This window comes from Bos javanicus, chromosome X, assembly GCF_032452875.1.
Source record: "Bos javanicus breed banteng chromosome X, ARS-OSU_banteng_1.0, whole genome shotgun sequence".
Taxonomy (NCBI): Eukaryota; Metazoa; Chordata; class Mammalia; order Artiodactyla; family Bovidae; genus Bos; species Bos javanicus.
The window spans coordinates 106,701,638-106,715,461 of record NC_083897.1 but is presented as its reverse complement, the minus strand read 5'-3'; positions in this window follow the sequence as shown (position 1 = coordinate 106,715,461).

The window sequence follows — 13,824 nt, the reverse complement described above, 5'->3', positions numbered from 1 at the left end:
CTCGTTTCCTACCCCACGGTTCTGTCTTGAGATTGCTAACCATGAGACATCAGAATTGAGGCGGGGGTAAGGAAAGTTTTTGAAATAATGGAACAGATCTAGAGAAGTTATTTTGATTGGAGTTCCAACTTTTAAAGATAGTCAATGTATTTATCTCTGAAAACTGCATTTTTAAAGGAGCAATACAGCAGTTTTTGAGCTGAGTCAAATGTGCCTCTGAGAACAATCCATTAGCAACTTCTGACTACATATGAGTTTGGATGAATCAAGCTGTATTCTGCAAAACCATATGTGCATGTAGGTACAACCATCCTGTGCTGTAAACATCTCCCAAACCATGTTCTGAGGACCACAAGTATTCTGGGATCTATAAGTTTGAATGCAGTGGAGAGGGAAATTCTGTGGTTAAAGAAATTTTGGGAGTGCTGAAACAAATTATTTTGCAGGTTTCTTCATAATAGGATCCACAGAGCATTTGTCATGCCAAGGGGCTGTGTGATTTTACTGGGACATGCAGTTTGTGGTGTGTGATCTTATTTGACTTTTGAACCCCTTTATGCATATGTCAACAATTCATGGGAGACCAGTGTCCTGCAGAATCAATTTAAGAAAAAACATGTTACATAATCAGAACATGTTATTTTAAGATTTCAGCTAAAAGTCCAAGTAGAACAAGCCTAGAAGAAAGAATAAACTAGAAAATTACAGAAAAATGTGGACTTTGATCAGTTTCCTTAGTGAAAGGATTCAAATAAGAATAATTATTGTTAGATTAAGTGCAATCAAATGATTTTTTATAAGTGGAAAATGCAAAACCCAATGATATGTTAAGTAAATTTGATTTCTTTAAAAGATAGAGAATTCTGTTTTGCTCTTAGAACATTTTTAAGTTGTGTCATTTAGAGGGCTATAGAAAAGATACATGATTGATAGCAATTTTATTTTTCCATTTTAATAGCTAGTAAATCAAAATTTATTCACATAAAGAAGGAATCATATTTTCCTTGTGCTAAGAAACCAGCAGGTAAATGTCTTAGTGTCATAAAGGGGATTGTTGGTATGATGTTCTTGTTATTAACATGAGTTAGGTATGATATATCCAAAGAAATTCTGTTTTGCAAATAAGCATTAAATAAGGCCTCCTCTAGAGAACAAAGATGACCCCTGGAATGTAGTTAGCAAGACAACCAGTAAAGATGTAAGAGTCAGAAGTTACCAGGATAAGGATATTTCTCATGCAGGTAGAAAATTCTTTTTTCCCAAAGTCATAAGATTGTGCCTATCAACAAAACAGATGTCTCAGGAAGAAATTTTAAAGCGAGTAAAAAATTTCATCCTGAGCATAAAGAGTTTGTGTACTCATTTGTTAGAAATGCCATCTAAAACTCAATTTATTATTTTTTATTTTGATTAACAATATGTCTTTGTTCCTCTTTCTTCTTCCGTTCCTCATGTTGCTTAGCACCCATTATTGGTGATGTCAGGAGGAAGGGAAAAAGAAAGGATTAAAAAATACCACAGAATAATTTATCAGAAGGAGTACTTCCTGAATGCACTGTAATTTTGCTCTCAAGTAAGAATTTTAAACCTTTACTGAGTGATTCTGTCTCCTGGGAAAAGGAGGTTTCCCTTCTTGGGTGGGTCAGCGCTCCCGTCTGCCTCACATCAGACCATCCCTCATCGTAACTGCGGCTATTATGCTGCTAGTTGAAAAGACCCTGGATTTATGCTGTACAGCATGGGCAAATGGGACACCGGCCTGTAAAGTTTGATTGATCGGATCTATAGGAGGCCGTCTGAATGCCACCGAGGTGTGTGGCTGGTGTTCCTTAGTCCCTGCAGCAAGCTGCCATGGTGGGGCTGAGCTGGGCCACTTCAGGCGGCCTGTACTTCTCAACCTCACTCAGCTTAGCTGTGGTGACACAGGCCAGGGGCAGTGCAAGCTGTCTGGGGCTGTGTGCTAACCACGAATGACAGATACCTTTGCCACTGGCTCGTGCTTCCCAGTGGTAGATTCTTAACTAGAAACAGTGGGAAAACCACCCTTCTCCTCCAAAGGGGACTGCAGGGGTGAGGCCTGACTTGTATTTCACATTGTAATGAAAAGATGGTTACATGCCAGCAGGATATTAAAACTATAAATACTGTAAAAGATGAGTTGGCAAACACTGTTTCCTCAGAGAAGTCTTTTCTTATGCCTCAGACTGGGTGAGGACCCTCTGTTATATAATGCCCTGATTTCTTCCTTTGTGGCATTCACAGGTATTGTACTAAATGAATGCATTATTTAATTATTTCTTGTGCTAAGTCACTTCAGTCGTGTTTGACTCTCTGCGACCCTGTGGACAGCAGCCCACCAGGCTCCTCTGTCCATGCGACTCTCTAGGCAAGAATACTGGAGTGATGAGGTGGATGAAACTGGAGCCTATTATACAGAGTGTAGTAAGCCAGAAAGAAAAACACCAATACAGTATATTAACGCATATATACGGAATTTAGAAAGATGGTAATGATAACCCTGTATACGAGACAGCAAAAGAGACACAGATGTATAGAACAGTCTTTTCGACTCTGTGGGAGAGGGCGAGGGTGGGATGATTTGGGAGAATGGCATTGAAACAAGTATAATATCATATAAGAAATGAATCACCAGTCCAGGTTCGATGCAGGATACAGGATTCTTGGGGCTGGTGCACTGGGATGACCCAGAGGGAGGGTACGGGGAGGGAGGTGGGAGCGGGGTTCAGGATGGGGAACACGTGTATACCCATGGTGGATTCATGTTGATGTATGGCAAAACCAATACAAATATTGTAAAGTAATTAGCCTCCAATTAAAAAAAAAAAGAATACTGGAGTGGGTTGCCATTTCAATTATTTCTTATTGGCCCCCAAATATTTAATGTTAATTCCATATGGATAAAGATCTCTCTGTCCTGCTTCCTAACACACAGGGCAAAATACAATTTTAGCCCTGCCCTGCCCTCCCCTCCCCTTTCCTTCTCTCCCCTTGCCTTCATGAATAATTTAGCCCTAAAGCCATTAGGTGGGGGCAGAACAGGATAGGTGTCCCTGATGGCAAGGGGAGTGGCTGTCAGAGTCCTTGCAGGGGGAGGATGGCATCCATGCCCTCACACAACCAGAGGACGGGCTCCTATAACTTACATCCCGTAATAGGAAACTCTTGGCCTACTCAGCCACTTTAGGAAGCAGGGAGAGGGCCATCAAATTTTGAGTGCAATTAGACAAAACATCTGTTAGGCTGATTTTTTTTTTTCGTTGTTTCAACCAGTTCTTGTAGCCTTGTAGAGACAGACCATTAGTTAATTTAGTTTGATGGCCAGTAGTGTATGTGCTAATTGAATTTTTGACTGGATGTTTGGGAATCATAAAAAGATATATTTTTGTGTGTGTATGGTGTAACAAAAAGACCACAGCCTTTGAAATCAGACAGATTTAGCTTTAGCCTCAGTTTCTTCATTAATATAATAGGATTGATAATAGATTTGCTTGCAGAATTGTGTTAATTACCTAAAATAAGCTGTCCATATTCATTCATTATAGACTCTTGACATAAGATGCTCAAAGACAGGGGTGCTTCATATTTTTTGTGCCATGGACCCCCTTGACAGTCTTGTGAACCCTATGGATTCTTTCTTAAAAGAATGTTTTTAAGATGTTTCAAAAGTATACAGTATTAAAAACAGAACCAGTTACATTGAAATATAGTTATCAAAATATTAGTAAACACACTTGTGATATAGTAATTTATATGTTCTATTGATATATTCAATGGCAAGATCTAGTGACAGATCCCATAACTGCCAAAATTTTGAGGCAGAGATGGGCATAAATGATATACTGAGATATTCTGAACAACTGTAATGATACAAACAAATCTATGATATTTATTGGTAGCAAAGACATAACAACTACTATTAAAACTGGGGTCTGTTTCCTATACTTATAAACAAACAAAATGCTACATTTTAGTTAGAGGTTAGCTTCTATAAAAATGTCAGAGTTTTCCCATTTAAGTTCACAGACCTCTGAATGCTAGTGTCAAATTTCTCCATGGAGCTCAGGTTTAAAACCCTGATTCAAACTAACATTGGGCTTCCCTGGTGGCTCAGTGGTAGAGAATCCTTCTGCCAGTGCAGGACACGTGGGTTCGATCTCTGGGTCGGGAAGATCCCCTGGAGGAAGAAATGGCAACCCACTCCAGTATCCTTACCTGGAGAATCCCACGGGCAGAGGAGTCTGGCAGGCTAGAGTCCATGGGGTCGCAAGAGAGTTGGATATGACTTAACTAAACAATAAGATAACACTGACTTACAAAAATCTTTTTACACCTCTCACCTTTTCTGAAAATTAGTACATAGAGCCTCTCTGATGGCTGAAGAACTTTCTGCCCTCCAACTGCCATCGTGGGTTTGTCTTCACCTGGGGATTCTGGAGCCAAGTCCTGAGGCCACCTGCATCCCCCTCTGTTGTATATTTGATGTCCCAGGGCCTGACCCAGTGGAGCCTGGGTATGCTTAAACCTTTGAAATGTCCAAAACAAGGTGCCTCTGCTTGCTCATTGAGGCCACGTGTATGCCCAGCATTCTTTATGCTTTCTAATTCCCATCCCTGGCCAAGCTGGCTAGGCTTGCTTCTGAGGAAATTCTAATGTAGCCATAGCCACTTGTGTTAAAAAATGATCTCCCTTGCCTCCAGCAAACTATTTGTCCTCTGAACTTTATTTATAAACACACCCATGGTTAAGGCATCTGTTTCTTCACATTCATTTCCCCGGCTCCGGTCTTCCTAGACCAGAAGGACAGTTTCAGCCTGTGGGTAGGCCAGGTGAGAGAAGCAGGTAGCCTGTGAATGAGGCTGGGAAAAGAAAGGCTCACCACAAGCCCCACCGAACAGGCAGATGGAAATGCCAGGGAAGCGCTCTTTCCGTCCTCACCTCCTCTGGAGGTTCAGGGGAAGTAAAACTGAAATGTGATTTTTGCCTCTGCTCAGGCTGTAGAAACAAAGAAGGTGGAGCAATGAAGAATCCAGGAAGAAAATAAAAGCCCCAGTTTCTACATCAGAAAAAAAAAAAAAAAAAGCTACAAAAGTTGGAAGAAAATATCTCCTTGCTTTTATGATTGATAAGGATAAAGAATACATGTGGCTTTTTCTGCTTGGAAATTGGCCTCTCACATCAGCTCAGAATCTCACGTCAGCTCGGAAGAAATGATGAAGAAACAACATGGACTTTGCAACTTTGCAGTTCAGTTCAGTTCAGTTCAGTCGCTCAGTCGTGTCTGACTCTTTGCGACCCCATGAATAGCAGCACGCCAGGCCTCCCTGTCCATCACCAACTCCTGGAGTTTACTCAAACTCATGTCCATCGAGTCAGTGATGCCATCCAGCCATCTCATCCTCTGTTGTCCCCTTCTCCTCCTGCCCCCAATCCCTTCCAGCATCAGGGTCTTTTCCAGTGAGTCAACTCTTCGCATGAGGTGGCCAAAGTATTGGAGTTTCAGCTTTAGCATCAGTCCTTCCGATGAACACCCAGGACTGATCTCCTTTCGAATGGACTGGTTGGATCTCCTTGCAGTCCAAGGGATTCTCAAGAGTCTTCTCCAACACCACAGTTCAAAAGCATCAATTCTTCAGCACTCAGCTTTCTTCACAGTCCAACTCTCACATCGATACTTGACCACTGGAAAAACCATAGCCTTGACTCGATGGACCTTTGCTGGCAAAGTAATGTCTCTGCTTTTCAATATGCTATCTAGGTTGATCATAACTTTCCTTCCAAGGAGTAAGCGTCTTTTAATTTCATGGCTGCAATCACCATCTGCAGTGATTTTGGAGCCCCAAAAATAAAGTCTGACACTGTTTCCACTGTTTCCCCATCTATTTTCCATGAAGTGATGGGACCAGATGCCATGATCTTCGTTTTCTGAATGTTGAGCTTTCAGCCAACTTTTTAACTCTCCTCTTTCATTTTCATCAAGAGGCTTTTGAGTTCCTCTTCACTTTCTGCCATAAGGGTGGTGTCATCTGCATATCTGAGGTTATTGATATTTCTCCCAGCAATCTTGATTCCAGCTTGTGCTTCTTCCAGCCCAGCGTTTCTCATGATGTACTCTGCATAGAAGTTAAATAAGCAGGGTGACAATACACAGCCTTGACGTACTCCTTTTCCTATTTGGAACCAGTCTGTTGTTCCATGTCCAGTTCTAACTGTTGCTTCCTGATCTGCATATCGGTTTCTCAAGAGGCAGGTCAGGTGGTCTGGTATTCCCATCTCTTTCAGAATTTTCCACAGTTGATTGTGATCCACACAGTCCAAGGCTTTGGCATAGTCAATAAAGCAGAAATAGATGTTTTTCTGGAACTCTCTTGCTTTTTCAATGATCCGGCAGATGTTGGCAATTTGATCTCTAGTTCCTCTGCCTTTTCTAAAACCAGCTTGAACATCTGGAAGTTCATGGTTCACGTATTGCTGAAGCCTGGCTTAGAGAATTTTGAGCATTACTTTACTAGTGTGTGAGATGGGTACAATTGTGTGGTAGTTTGAGCATTCTTTAGCATTGCCTTTCTTTGGGATTAGAATGAAAACTGACCTCTTCCTGTCCTGTGGCCACTGCTGAGTTTTCCAAATTTGCTGGCATATTGAGTACAGCACTTTCACAGCATTGTCTTTCAGAATTGGAAATAGCTCAACTGGGATTCCATCACCTCCTGTTACTGTTGTTATTATGTCCATCTCTGTATCTAGTAGCTGAGCTTTTCACAAACTCCCTCATGCCTCTTTTGGGAAGGAAGTGGAGGAAACTGGGTCACTTGGAGTTGAAAACAGAGAAAGGAGAAAAGTGTAGTTTTGTGCTGGTTCTAGAGGTGAGCTAGAAATCACCAGTGAGAGGCCTGGGCAAGGATTCCCTGAGGTAGCTTCTCGATGTATTACATTAACAGTGCAAACTGTCCACTGAGAGAGCAGAGAGGGCTCTTGGCAGGCAGGAGAGGAAAAAGATGGTGTGCTAGACAGCTTCCACCTCTGTCTGAGGAAAGGATTTCCCCCCCTAAGGCACCAAGCATTAGTAGCAGTTCCAGGCCCCTGGGTAAAAGAGGACAGAAGGAAGAGAGGATGATTAATTAAAAATGCAGGCTGACCCTGAAATAATCAAATGAGTACTAATGACTCCCATCAGCCTCCTTGGTAGAAAAGAAATTATGCTAAATGCTTAGAACCACCACGAAGGTCCCTATCAGGCCAGTTTTCTGACTTTTCTAGTTTGGCTAAAGTCTCATGCCTGATTTTTACCATGCAACATAGTCAAATTTCAGGCCTTTGGGAATGTCAGTGTGTTTATCTGTAAGATAAACTTTCTCTGACAATAGTTATAGCTATCCTCAGTCAAGGACATGTTATACAACCGAAGTTGGGGCCTTCTGAGATAGAATGAAGGGGAATATTCTGTAACCCCGATGCTGAGATCTTTCCTCTTCTTCTGTTTCTTTAAGCAATGTTGCCATTTTCTGTGGACAAAAGCCATACTTCTTCACTGTAGATCATTAAGTACATAAAAGGAAGAAGAGAGAAAGGGAAAATGTAGCCTCTAGTTTTACCACCCAGAACTGCTCATGGTTAACAGCTTATCTTCTTTATTTCTTCTCTTTCCTTGGTTTCAATTTTGTCTATAACATTATAGATTAGATTAGATTTATTTAAAACTATCTGTTGATGGGAAGAGAAACTGATGGAGGTCACTCCTTTGGCTTCAGGTTGCTCACAGTTCAGTGCATCACACAGTTGGTCACTTGCCTGACTTCCCCCACTGGATGATGAGTAACTTGATTGCCACAAGCAGTTAGACCCTCCTGCTTGGTGCCTCTTGCCATTTTGGATGGCCCTCTCTTATCATATTGTCAGTTCCTGAAGTGCTATTTTTTTCAAGGACCATTCTTTTAACCAATAAGTTTCAGCTCCTACTTTAGGTCAGAGCCAATGCCAGCTGCTTTAACATACTTTATTTTATTTAGTTCAGCTCATTTTTATATTCTTAGGGTGGAGCCAGTGCCTGGCACCCAGGAAGTTGAATTTTAAAATGAAGATATTTTGGAAGGAATGTGAGCACTGGAGTTAGACTGGGTTTGAATCCCAGCCCTTCTGTATAGCTGTGTGACCTTGGGCCAGGGGTTAAACCTCTCTAAGCCTCAATGTCCTAATTTGTAAAATAGGTATAATTCAGTCTTCAATAGAGGCCCATGGTGAAGATGAAATGAAATAATAAATGGAAAATTGTGGCTCATGCTATGTGTTCCATACATAGAAAATGAATGAATGAATGAAAAAATAATGAATGACTGATTAGAGTCCAAGAAATCAATCCAAGGTCTACTCTGTATGTTTACATGGAAAAAGAGGAAGAACTGAGACTCAGTCTTTGGGCCCCAGGGCCTTCAGTCTCTCCCCTTCAAACCTGGTCTCAGGAGGGGTACTAACATGAGCCACTGAATTTTAGGTGTGAGTTTAAGTGGACATGCCTCTCTGAGAAACATTTGCATTTTCAATCAAATTTCTAATTGTCTTGTTTAAGTAATGTTTTGGAAAATTTTAGAGGGTTCACGGTTTCCCCGGGAGCCCATCTGTGAACCCTCTGCCACCCATTAAGGACCCTTTATGTCTCAACAAGTATTGATTGGGAGGTCACAGAGAAGTGGATGAGAGACTTGTCTGGTAGGATGCATTTTAATTGCAAGCAAATCAAGATACAATTTTAGTAATTGAGGCAGGAAGCAATAACTGCCTATACTCTGGTGGTGCCCGTCTGTGTGGAAAGGAAAAACAGATTCCAGAGAGCTTAAATGGTGAGAGTTGAGCATCGTGAGGTCTAACCAGATGTGAGGAGAGAGGCGAAAAGAACAATTCAGAGAGGCTTTCAGCTTCAAACCTGAGTAGCCGAGGTAATGGCATTTCCCCTGGGACCTATAAGATAGCACAGAGGGGAGCTGGCTCTCTGGGGGAATAGGTGATAAATATGGTTGTGCATGTGTGTGTGCATACTCAGTCGCTCAGTTATGTCTGATTCTGCAACCCCATGGACTATAGCTTGCCAGGCTCCTCTGTTTGTGGAATTTTCTACATGAGAATACTGGAGTGGATTGCCATTTCCTACTCCAGTTGTAACCATGAAGAATTTGCAGTGGTTGGGAAGCAGCCAGGGTAGGGGGGATGTCTACCAAGCAGTTGTTGTCATTGTTCAGTCACTCAGTCATGTCTGATTCTTTGTGACCACATGCACTATGGCATGTGAGGCTTCCCTGTCCTTCACCATTTCTCCTGGAGTTTGCTCAGACTCATGTCCATTGAGTCATGATGCCATCCAACCATCTCATCCTCTGTTGCCCCCTTTTCTTCCTGCCCTCAATCTTTCCCAGAATCAGGGTCTTTTCCAATGAATCAGCTTTTCACATCAGGTGGCCAAAGCATTGGAGCTTTAACTTTAGCATCAGTCCTTCCAATGAATATTCAGGGTTGATTTCCATTAGGATTGACTTGTTCAATCTCCTTGCTGTCCAAGGGATGCTCAAGAGTCTTCTCCAACACCACAGTTCAAAAGTATCAATTCTTCGGTGCTCAGCCTTCTTTATAGTCCAACTCTCACATTGGTATATGACTACTGGAAAAACCATAGCTTTCACTAAACTGATCTTTGTTGGCAAAGTGATGTCTCTGCTTTTTAATATGCTATCTAGGTTTGTCATAGCTTTCTTTCCAAGGAGCAAGCAGTTAGAAATGTAAGGTCCTCAGATGGCTTCACAGCTGAATTCTGCCAAAAATTTATAGAAGAGCTAACACCTATCCTACTCAAACTCTTCCAGAAAATTGCAGAGGAAAGTAAACTTACAAACTCATTCTATGAGGCCACCATCACCCTAATACCAAAACCAGACAAAGATGCCACAAAAAAAGAAAACTACAGGCCAATATCACTGATGAACATAGCAAAAATCCTTAACAAAATTCTAGCAAATGGAATCCATCAGCATGTTAAAAAGATCATACATCATGACCAAGTGGGCTTTATCCAGGGATGCAAGAATTCTTCAATATTTGCAAATCAATCGATGTGATACACCACATTAACAAATTGAAAGATATAAACCATATGATTATCTCAATAGATGCAGAGAAAGCCTTTGACAAAATTCAACATCCATTTATGATAAAAACACTCCAGAAAGCAGGCATAGAAGGAACATACCTTAACATAATAAAAGCCATATATGATAAACCCACAGCAAACATTATCCTCAATGGTGAAAAATTGAAAGCATTTCCCCTAAAGTCAGGAACAAGACAAGGGTGCCCACTCTCACCACTACTATTCAACATAGTTTTGGAAGTTTTAGCCAAAGCAATCAGAGAAGAAAAAGAAATAAAAGGAATCCAGATTGGAAAAGAAGAAGTAAAACTCTCCCTGTTAGCAGATGACATGATCCTCTACATAGAAAACCCTAAAGACTCCACCAGAAAATTACTAGAGCTAATCAATTAATATAGTAAAGTTTCAGGATATAAAATTAACACACAGAAATCCCTTGCATTCCTATACACTAACAATGAGAAAACAGAAAGAGAAATTAAGGAAACAATTCCATTCACCATTGAAACGAAAAGAATAAAATACTTAGGAATAAATCTACCTAAAGAAACAAAAGACCTATATATAGAAAACTATAAAACACTGATGAAAGAAATCAAAGATGACACAAATAGATGGAGAAATATACCATGTTCATGGATCAGAAGAATCAATATAGTGAAAATGAGTATACTACTCAAAGCAATCTATAGATTCAATGCAATCCCTATCAAGCTACCACCAGTATCTTTCAGAGAACTAGAACAAATAATTTCACAATTTGTATGGAAATACAAAAAACCTCGAATAGCCAAAGCAATCTTGAGAAAGAAGAATGGAACTGGAGGAATCAACCTACCTGAGTTCAGGCTATACTACAAAGCAACAGTCATCAAGACAGTATGGTACTGGCACAAAAACAGAAACATAGATCAATGGAACAAAATAGAAAGCCCAGAGATAAATCCACGCACTTATGGACAGCTTATCTTTGACAAAGGAGGCAAGACTATACAATGGAGAAGAGACAATCTCTTTCACTAGTAGTGCTGGGAAAGCTGGTCAACCACTTGTAAAAGAAGGAAACTAGAACACTTTCTAACACCATACACAAAAATAAACTCAAAATGGATTAAAGATCTAAACGTAAGACCAGAAACTATAAAACTCCTAGAGGTAAACATAAGCAAAACACTCTCTGACGTAAATCATAGCAGGATCCTCTATGACCCACCTCCCAGAGTAATGGAAATAAAAGCAAAAATAAACAAATGGGACCTAATTAAACTTAAAAGCTTTTGCACAACGAAGGAAACTATAAGCAAGGTGAAAAGACAACCTTCAGAATGGGATAAAATAATAGCAAATGAAGCAACTGACAAAGAATTAATCTCAAAAATATACAAGCAACTCCTGCAGCTCAATTCCAGAAAAATAAGCGATCCAATCAAAAAATGGGCCAAAGACCTAAACAGACATTTCTCCAAAGAAGACATACAGATGGCTAACAAACACATGAAAAGATGATCAACATCACTCATTATCAGAGAAATGCAAATCAAAACTACAATGAGGTACCATCTCACACCAGTCAGAATGACTGCAATCAAAAAGGCTACAAACAATAAATGTTGGAGAGGGTATGGAGAAAAAGGAACCCTCTTACACTGTTAGTGGTAATACAAACTAGTACAGCCACTATGGAGAAAGACTTTTGAACTCTGTGGGAGAAGGCGACAGTGGGGTGATTTGATAGAATAGCATTGAAACATGTATATTAGCATATGTGAAATAGACTGCCAGTCCAGGTTTGATGCCTGAGACAGGGTGCTCAGGGCTGGTGCACTGGGATGACCCTGAGGGATGGGATGGGGAGGGAAGTGGGAGGGAGGGTCAGGATGGGGAACATCCTGTACACCCATGGTTGATTCATGTGAATGTATGGCAAAAACCACCACAATATTGTAAAGTAATTAGCCTCCAATTTAAAAAAAGAAAGAAAGAAATGCAAGGTTCTGCAGGAAAATGGATCCTTTCAGCACTGACAACATTGTGATTCTATGATGACTGGGAGGGAAATGGGGTCAGAACTTTGATTTGGAAATCTTCACCTCACCATGTGAGATGGGAGGAGCCAGGAAGGTGAATACATTGCCTTAGAAAAACAATGTGGAAAAATTCATATAGGACCAGGTACTGAATTTTGAAATAAAGCCAATTTTAGGGTCCAAACTATAAGAAATTAAGAGAGAGAGAGAGAATGCCAAACAGGGGGATATCTCAGCAAAGAGTGGACTACCCAGCCAGAAGAATGAGGACACAGGCACATTTCAAAAGACTGAGACAAATGGAGACTAAGAGGGGCCTTACCTCCTGCTGATGCTGAGCCATGAGCTGAGATCCTGCCCAGGAGAAGGAGAGGGGGCAGCACAGGGAATTCTGAGTTTGTTTGAGTTTTAATCTGGATGACTGAGAAAATCACTGAAGTGTCTGACAGCCCATTAGTGATCAGACTATGTTTTCTGCTTCAGACAGATGGGAGTACCAGATAGAATTTAAGTCCAGTTTACAGGAAATTTTTAAAAGGTACGATTTTGTATAACTTGAGTCAGTGACTATAAAATTCATACTGTCCAAACCATAATAGCTTGAATGCAGAGAAATATCTATTGTCTTCTCTCTTGACAGGTGTATTGATAAAGCACCCCTCCATTATCTGATTTGATTTTCCTCATGAAACAGGCAAAGCAGGTATCAAAGTTCTGTTTTACAGATGTGGAAACTGAGGCTTGGAAAGAGAAAGGAACATTGCCAAAGTCACAGGGTTTGTGAGTGGCCATGCAAGAACCATAACCCAGGGCTTAGGCTACTGAGTCAGAGTTTCTTTTATACCAGAACTTTTTTTAAGGATAAGGGCAGGGTTTCTTAACAGCCCCTTGGGAATCTATTCAGTTTATTTCTTTCAGGTTACATAACCCAAGTGATAGAATCTAAAGGATCTTTGGGGTTAATGTGCTGACAATTGTGCTTATTAATTGTTGTAAAATAGGAGTGTTGCGTGTGTGTGTGTGTGTGTGCACATGCATTTTGGATAAGAGAATTCAAAGATGATTTTGAACCATGGGCCTTTCAGCATCTCTCAAAGTGTAGGATAAGGTAGCAGCCAAAAGCACTGGGTTTCTATGTGAATCTGGACACATTCTCTCCCTTCCCTTTGCCTCTGCTTATTACCTGTAAAATGAGGATGATAATACCTATTTTGTAGGGAGGCTAAGAAGATTAAATGGGGTCATTTGCATAAAGTCCCTGGCTCTCAGATCTTCCTGTTGTGAGCACACCACACTCCGTGGCCAATACAAGCAGTACCTGGTGGAAGGCCGCCCAAGATGGTTGCTCTCCTTTCAGGTCCCGGATCATGTTAGGGGGACTTCAGCTGCTCAGGTATGACAAGCTGTGGCCTGGAGCTTGGCCATCTTCCTAGCCCCTTCTTGAACCTTGTGGAAAAGCTAATTAGGGCAAAATAGGGAGCTATGGATACAAAAGTAGGGCTTGGGAAAATTATCCAGCTGGATGTCATAGAGAGACTTGCTTCACAAAAGAGAATTTTTTCTGGAAAAAAAAATTGACTACCTTTTAAGAAGATTAACAGCAAGGGCTGGATGCTCCATGGTGTTTTGACCAGCCCTTTCCAA